The sequence below is a fragment of the Phoenix dactylifera genome, chromosome 6 (genome assembly GCF_009389715.1).
Source record: "Phoenix dactylifera cultivar Barhee BC4 chromosome 6, palm_55x_up_171113_PBpolish2nd_filt_p, whole genome shotgun sequence".
Lineage (NCBI taxonomy): Eukaryota > Viridiplantae > Streptophyta > Magnoliopsida > Arecales > Arecaceae > Phoenix > Phoenix dactylifera.
The window spans coordinates 6,011,055-6,019,126 of record NC_052397.1 but is presented as its reverse complement, the minus strand read 5'-3'; the positions used below and the strand labels follow the sequence as shown (position 1 = coordinate 6,019,126).

The window sequence follows — 8,072 nt, the reverse complement described above, 5'->3', positions numbered from 1 at the left end:
GAGCATATTTGGTTTTTACTATGGTTATTTTTGATTGGATTTGTGGAACTTATAGTTGAATTTGAATAGATTTGGACCCCTAACTCGGCGAGAATGCTAAAGCTTCAATAGAGAGGATGTGTGAGGACCTATGGAATATATGTTTAGTCCCACATTGAATATGTACTAGGTAAATCTTTGGTATTTATATAGGGCTAAGATATTTAAATAATACCTTCTTGACCGGCCTTTTAGCTGAGGTCTTGAGTTGTTGCACGTTACCAGCTTAGTAAATTGCCACCTTCGCTTATATGGTTTTTGTATAGGCTATATTATTGGATACTCAACTAGAAATTCTTACGAATCATTAATTGCCACTCAGAACAATAACCATGGCATTTGGGTTTACATGACCATGGCATTTGGGTTTATATGTCCATGATGAGGCTCCACGCGAAGCTGTAAAAACAAAAAAAAAGAATTTTATATCTTTATTCCATCATGTTCCATACATCTCAGAGGTTTTATACACTCATGTACAGACTCCATATAAAAAAATATAGGCTGATATAAGATCATGCTCATAAAGAAAAATAATACTCGCTGATACAAGTTGTTATACGAATCCTAAAATCACTCTAACAAGATCATGCTACAAAAGAAAAACAATACCGGCCGATAAAGGACTAAGCTAAAGTTAAAATAATACCGAGCGATATAGGATTAGACTAACAAAAGAAAATAATATGGGCTGATACAAGTGGTTATGCGATTTCTAAAATTATCCTAACATTTATGATATATCTAGTGTGATAATTGCCATATATGACGAGTTAGACAATTACACATTATGAGCATTAAGATCCTTTAAATTTTTCTAGAAAAAGGATCTTTATATGGCAACAGACCTTAATACTCATATTTAAGCTTCGACCAGTTTAACTTGTTTTGACCTATTTAATAATTGGGTCGGGTTATGACCCGGCCCATTTAATCTGTTTAAAACTTGTCTAACCAGTTTGAAACCTACTTAATCTGTTTTTGACTTACTCAACCCGACTCGTTTAACTTGTTTAAATCTATTTAACCTGTTAAAACTCTGTCTAATCCATATAACCTATTTAATAAATAGGTTTTATGGATCAGGTCGGGTTAGCTGTTTAATAAATATGTTAGATTCAGATTTAAAATTTTGACCTGTTTAATAAATAGATCGAATTTGGGTTGATAAATTTTTGATTCGATCTGTATCCAACCCAATCCAATTGCTTGAGAAGTCCACAGTGAGGACCTCCAATTCACTGCCTCATTTTCCCTTCTCCCTAACTTTCTCCCTACCTTGTCGGCTCTTAGTACCGTTAAGCGCTACTTCACTTTCCTATCTCGTGTTTCTAGTCTCCGTCATTGCTGCGTCTCTCTGAGACCTTGGTATTTCGAGATCTTCCCTCTTAAAACCTCCCAGTTCTATGACGTCTCTTGTCTCTACTTACCTCTGTGGTTTTCGAGACCCTCTCTTCAAGATCCGATACTTCGAGTTCCTTTCTTCGAGATATAAAGTGACCCATCTTTGGTCGGTGTATTTTTGAAATACTCATTATGAGGCTAGCTGCTTCAAGACCTCTTGCTGAGGAAGCGTTGGAGATGGTGGCGCCTTGTATCCAAGAGTTTTAGTAGGCCGATTGCTGCATCCAGCCACGCATGATATAAGCCGAGTGAACGAGCCATACCATAGAATGCTATACAGCTCTTGAAGGCCATTATTAAAGATGGATGGCCATCGTATAAGACGGTCTGTGAGCACATACTACTATATCATATAAAATGCATGTTTAAATGGTCTTTTATCTTTTGATGGTAGCCATCGAAGGCCATATAGCACTATGCAGTGTGGCCTGCGCACTGTAGAGGATCCTGGTTGTGCTCGGCTTGATCTAGGTTTTGATTCGAAGGAAGACGAGCACAAGTTGTCTCTACAGTACGTTAGCTAAGCTGGTACTGCAATTTTCCTGCTTGACTCTTTGAGCTCCAGTTGAACCAGTAGGGCTTACATCACTCATATGTTCTCCTCTTTTTCTTAGTGAGCCACCATAAAGTTTGAACTCGAACTTCTAAACTCTTAAATGAGGCATGCAAATTATTGGTCCCCAAGTCTTGTTGACTTGCGTTCCACTTGTGTTTGGATCTTGGGATGAGCCATATTATATATTATATTAAAGTGGCAGTGTTAAATTTTGAAATATTCTTTAATAGGATTTTGTCTACCAACTTTTCTTGATAAAATACCCATACATATTAAACATTTAGCCTTGCTAACTTAATTAGAACATGTTTAATTAAAACTTTCTGAGAAGCATAGTTGATGTCAATTGGTATCTTTCTTCTAACAAATCAATTATTTTTATCTATATGAGAGAAAGAAATCAAATTTTTATCTCCTTTCATTTTGTATAACTCCTTTCCAAATAAAAAATTTCTATCATCTCATTAAAAAAATAATTACACAAGAGCTATATTTTGCATGTTTGAGCATGAATACTGGTAGATGCCTATAATTTAATTATAAAACCTTCCAATTTATCCTCAACACTACTAGATATATGTGGGATGGTATTTATAGATAATATATATTTTATAATTGATAGTAATACAAAACATTTAATAATTTAATTATTTAATAATTGAGTGTTTATATCTTAATAATGATTTGTGATAGATAATCAATGTATTCTTATATGCACCTCATTAGTGTGGTTGCTCGTATCCATATATTGAAATAACACCACAAATTCTAAAAGTGAAGAAGATCTCGAGATGTTGACTTGGGTCCTAATTCAAATTTTAGATCCTCAGTTTTTAGCTACAAAACCCCTATACAGGCTGCACCATCCCCCACACCAAAAAAGAAGGGCAAAAAAAAAAAAGAAACACATATGGGGTATGAAATTAAAAAAAAAAAATCTAACTTTTACCGGCAAAGGCATCTTCAAGAATTTCTTTTCAATCAAACAAAACATAAATCCTTATTCAATAATCAAATAAAGTATAGCTATCCATCTTTACTCTCACATGCATGGTCCATTCCCAAACTTGCCTAAATTTAAATTCTTTTGTTTTTTTTTTAAATCATGGTCAACCTGTGCGTGAGGATTCATAACTCAGTGTTTAACGTCTCAGCGTAAACCAGAAAAGGAGAAGAAAAAAAAGAAAAAAAAAGAAGAGAAAACCCCAAGGCATGAAACCGTAACAAGTGTTCAAACAAATAACTAAAATGAGGTATATGAAAATTTTAGTTGTTTTTAAGGAAATTTTAGTTATTTGTATACCTAAATTTTTCCTGAAAAAGCAAATAACTAAAGTTTACGTATTTCTTCCCCGGCCAGTGGCCACTCTGTCTATCCGTTTCTTTCCCCTTCCAGGTCAGTTTTTAGACTTCTTTTGCCACCTTTCCCCTCTCTATACACTCCCTCCGCCCTCGTACTTCTTTTTAAGGCCTTCATCTTTATTGAAAAGAGTCTGGACTCAAAGCCATTTCCAGCCATGGCCAGATCTCCATCGGTCCTCAGCCTGACTAGCTCTGTTGGCCTTGACATTGGTGAGTGCTTCCGCCGCCACCCAAGGGGAGCCGGCAGGGATATAAATAACAAGAGTGTACATAATCACTAATTTTGGTGTCCAGCAGGGCAGGAAAAATTTTGTTGCATGGACCTACTTGGTCAATGCTACCATCTTCATTATTGATCTGATTAGATAGGTTCATACCCATATGATATTTGAAGAATCAGTTAAATTACAAGAATTAAGGAACTAAACATAATGCTAAATGACTCCTCTCCTTTTCTTTGTGTACTTGGTAGCATTTCATTCAAATTTCATGCAATCTCAACTATCTATGAGACATTATTTATTTGCAAATCTTTTTTTTTCCTAAGGACAAGAATGGGAGGACCAATTCAGTCCAGTGACACCGTCGGATACCGTAAGATTTGCCACGGGCATATAATTGGATTGCAGGAAAGTCCAGCAACTCCGCGTCTTCTTGACAAACTTCCGTCCAAATGAGACAAATCCTCTTAGAAGAAAAATGTGACAAACCGCTTATAGCTTTGCATATCCTTGCCTGGCTCTCTCTCTCTCTCCTCTCTCTCTCCATTACTGTTTATGTGACCAAGGTCCACACTTGCCTGTCGGCATTCTCTTCTTTTGGGAGCCCATGGGCCAGACCTCCATTGGTTCTCTGCCTCTCTCTGCTGGCCCTGGCTTTGATGAGTGTTTCCACTGCCAGCCCAAGGAAAATGGTGGGGTTTATGAGCTCAAGAAGGGGGATTTCTCTGTGAAGGTCACCAACTGGGGTGCCACCATTGTCTCTGTTGTTCTTCCTGACTCAAAAGGTCTGGATTCTTGTTGGTTTCCATTAGAAAGCCTCTAAAAGGTTGAACTTTCCGTTTTCTTTTTCTTTGTCCTGGATCTATCTCTGCAAAAGTCTTCTTTTTTCCTGATTTTCATTGCAAATTTCTGATTTTCGCCCTTACTTATGCAGGGAATCTGGCTGATGTTGTTCTTGGTTTTGATGGGCTTGGCCCATATATCGTAAGATTAATAGAACTTTGCCTTTGAATATATTTTTTTTTTTAATCTTTAAAGTTTCTTTTTCCACAATGCGTGTAGCCTTGCTGCTGGCTCTGTTATTGATTAAGGTAGAAATCAGGGTCATGTCCTTTTTTCGTGTAACTTTTTTTTTTTCAATTCCTTTTCTTTTCCTCAGCTTTCTTTTCCCGGTTTAAAATCTACCACTTAGAGGAATTTTAAGTGATATAGCTTTAAGATTATTCTGGTTCCCGGTTTTCTTCACTCTGCTGCACTTCTCTTATTTATGACCCTTAGGGAACAAAAACTAAGTTAAGTTTTCATGAAAAAAATATATTGAATTTATAATTTAGGAATACCTATTTTAGTGTAACATAGGGAGAACGCAGATGTATGAAGTTGGTGGGCAGATTAATTGCTCATAGCATCCATGGTAGCTACGCCAAGGAATTGACATTGCTCATAACAAATGTTGAAGAGTTAGCTTGTATTTTTAGTTTCTCATATTGGATTGCTATATTTTTATTCCATGTTGTAGTATATTTGAATAGTATATACTCTCCAAGTTCATTGCTGAAATCAAGTTAGACCATTTTTAAAAGTAATGCCATGTGAATGTGGCTCTCCGGCTACGGAGTGCCTCACTGTTCTTGCTTTAAGTGGAGACAATTTTTTTTTAAATTGATTTATGACCAGACTGTTCCCATGGCTTCTGATATTTTACTTATCACATGCTTGATTATAACCATATAAGAATGAACAGCAAAGGAATTTAACTGAACCAGCCAAGCCAATGTGCTTTGGCTTGTTGATTTTTGTCTATGGATATGAGTTGATGTTGGTGATGATGATGGGTGCTTGCCATAGAACTCAATATTTGGTGCTTTTTATTCTTGAAACCTTATTGGTCTTGAAACTGATGTATGGACCATTAGGTACGATCAATCATTTAGATTTTTCCTTCTAATTTGATCTTACCATCTCCTTTGATATCTGTCAGTGCTGTTAAACATGATAACCATCAATTCCCTTTCTAAAGAAGCGACTACTGATTTTGCTATCAGAACAATAGTGCTTATTTTGGAGCATTGGTTGGGCGTGTCGGTAACAGAATATCCGGAGCACGATTCGTTCTAGATGGGAAGGCATATAGATTATATGCTAATGAACGGAAACAATCTCACTTCATGGTAATCCCTTTCCTTCCCTGCATGTTCGTTGCATAGCTTACAACATCTGCTGGAGTAATTTCCTTTGTATTTTCATTTCAGGTGGGCACAGAGGTTTCAGTCATGTCATTTGGACTGTAAAAGAGAAGGTAGATGGTGAATTTCCCTACATAACATTATACTATCATAGTTTTGATGGGGAACAAGGTATCTGCTTGTTGTTATATCATCTTTAAAGTAATTAAGGCATAAATCATTTGTTATATCAAACTACAGGTACTCTCACCTTTTCTGTAGGTTAATTGCAACTCTTTTTGTCAACTACAACAGGTTTTCCTGGTGATCTAGATGTCTCTGTGACCTATAAGATTTCGGGGGCCTATGAATTGAGTGTGACCATGGATGCAAAGTCTGTGAACAAGGCCACCCCTGTGAACCTGTTGCAGCACACCTATTGGAACCTGGGTGGCCATAACAGTGGCACAATCCTATCGAACACAGTCCAGATCTTTGCATCTCATGTCACACCAAGTGATAGCCACTTCATCCCAACTGGCGAGATTGTATCGGTTTCTGGGACCCCATATGATTTCCTTAAGCCCATGATTGTTGGGAGCCGCATCAACGAGATAACAGGGGGATATAACATTAACTATGTTCTCGATTCACCGATGGACGGTCATGGGATGAGGAAGGTGGCGGTCGTGAAGGATGGTGGCTCGGGGAGGGCGTTCGAGCTGTGGTCGAACCAGCCAGGGGTACAATTTTACACTAGCAACTTTTTGAAGGATGTCAAGGGAAAGGGTGGCTTTGTTTATGGTCAGCATGCAGCTCTGTGCCTTGAGACACAAGGGTTTGCAGATGCTGTGAACCATCCCAACTTTCCATCCCAGATTGTGAATGCTGGGGAGGTTTACAAACATTACATGCTGTTCAAGTTCTCCCATTAATTTTCTCGAAGAAAGAATAAAGGTTGCATTAATAAATGCAACTATTGGCAACCAAGTTCTGTTCTCTGTGTTTTACATGAGATGATCTTTTCCCTTTAATAATGCAAGTCATAGTGCAGGCCATGTTTGCCATCTTAAAGCACTGTTGAGTCTCCGGAAGTAACATATCTAGATCAAGGCAATTGTTGTGTATGAGGATATTTGGAGCAAGGAACATGAAAGGGTAACGCAGAGTCATTATAATGCTGGGACCATTCAAGTGTCAAAGTAGGGACGACCAATGCATTAATTCCGATGAATGAAAGGCAAGCATAGAATGTGGCCAGGAAAAGTCTCGGGTGAAAGGATCTTGATCATAAAATAGAAATTCAGGATATTCTTAGAATATCTATTTAACTTGTTTTGATCTATTTAATAATTGGGTCGGATCATAATCCGAACCGTTTAACCTGTTTAAAACCTGTCTAATCTGTTAGAAATCTGTTTAGGCTGTATCTGACCTGTTCAACCTGGCTCGTTTTACCTATTTAAATTTATTTCATCCGTTAAAAATCCTTCTAATATGTTTAACCTATTTAATAAATGAGTTGTATGGGTTAGGCTGGATCAGTTGTTTAATAAATAGGCTAGATTCAAATTTGAAATTTTGACATGCTTAATAAACTGGTCGAGTTTGGATTGATGAATTTTTGATCCAATCCGCATCCAATCCAGTATGTTTGTTATCTGACCCAACCCAATTGCTCAAGAAGTCTACAGTGAGGACCTCAATTCACTACCTCATTTTCCCTTCCCCCCCTAACTTTCTCCCTACCTTGCCGGCTCTTATTACCGTTGAGCACCGCTTCACTTCCCTGTCATGTTTGATTTGAAGGAAGATGAGCACAAGTTGGCTCTCCAGTTTATTAGCTAAGCTGGTACTGCAAGTTTCCAGCTTGACTCGTTGAGCTCCAATTGACCCAGTTGGGCCCACATCACTCATATGTTCTCCTCTCCTTTTCTTAGTGAGCCACCACAAAGTTTGAAACTCGAACTTCCAAACTCTTAAATGAGGCATGCTAATTATTGGTCCCCAAGTCTTGTTGACTTGCGTTCCACTTGTGTTTGGATCATGGGATGAGCCATATTATATATTATATTAAAGTGGCAGTGTTAAATTTTTGAAATATTCACTAATAGGATTTTATCTACCAACTTTTCTTGATAAAAATACCCATACATATTAAACATTTAGTCTTCCTAACTTAATTAGAACATGTTTAATTAAAACTATCTGACAAGCATAGTTGATGTCAGTTAGTATCTTTCTTCTAACAAATATTGGAACCTTGGAGGCCATGGCAGTGGCACAATCCTACTCAACAGTGTCCAGATCTTTGCATCTCAAATT

At 37.4% G+C, this 8,072-nt stretch overlaps 1 pseudogene; it reads left to right on the top strand.

Moving 5' to 3' along the window:
• Window positions 1–4,034: 4,034 nt before the first annotated feature.
• On the top strand, window positions 4,035–6,737 carry LOC103703406 (annotated as a pseudogene).
• Window positions 6,738–8,072: the final 1,335 nt, after the last annotated feature.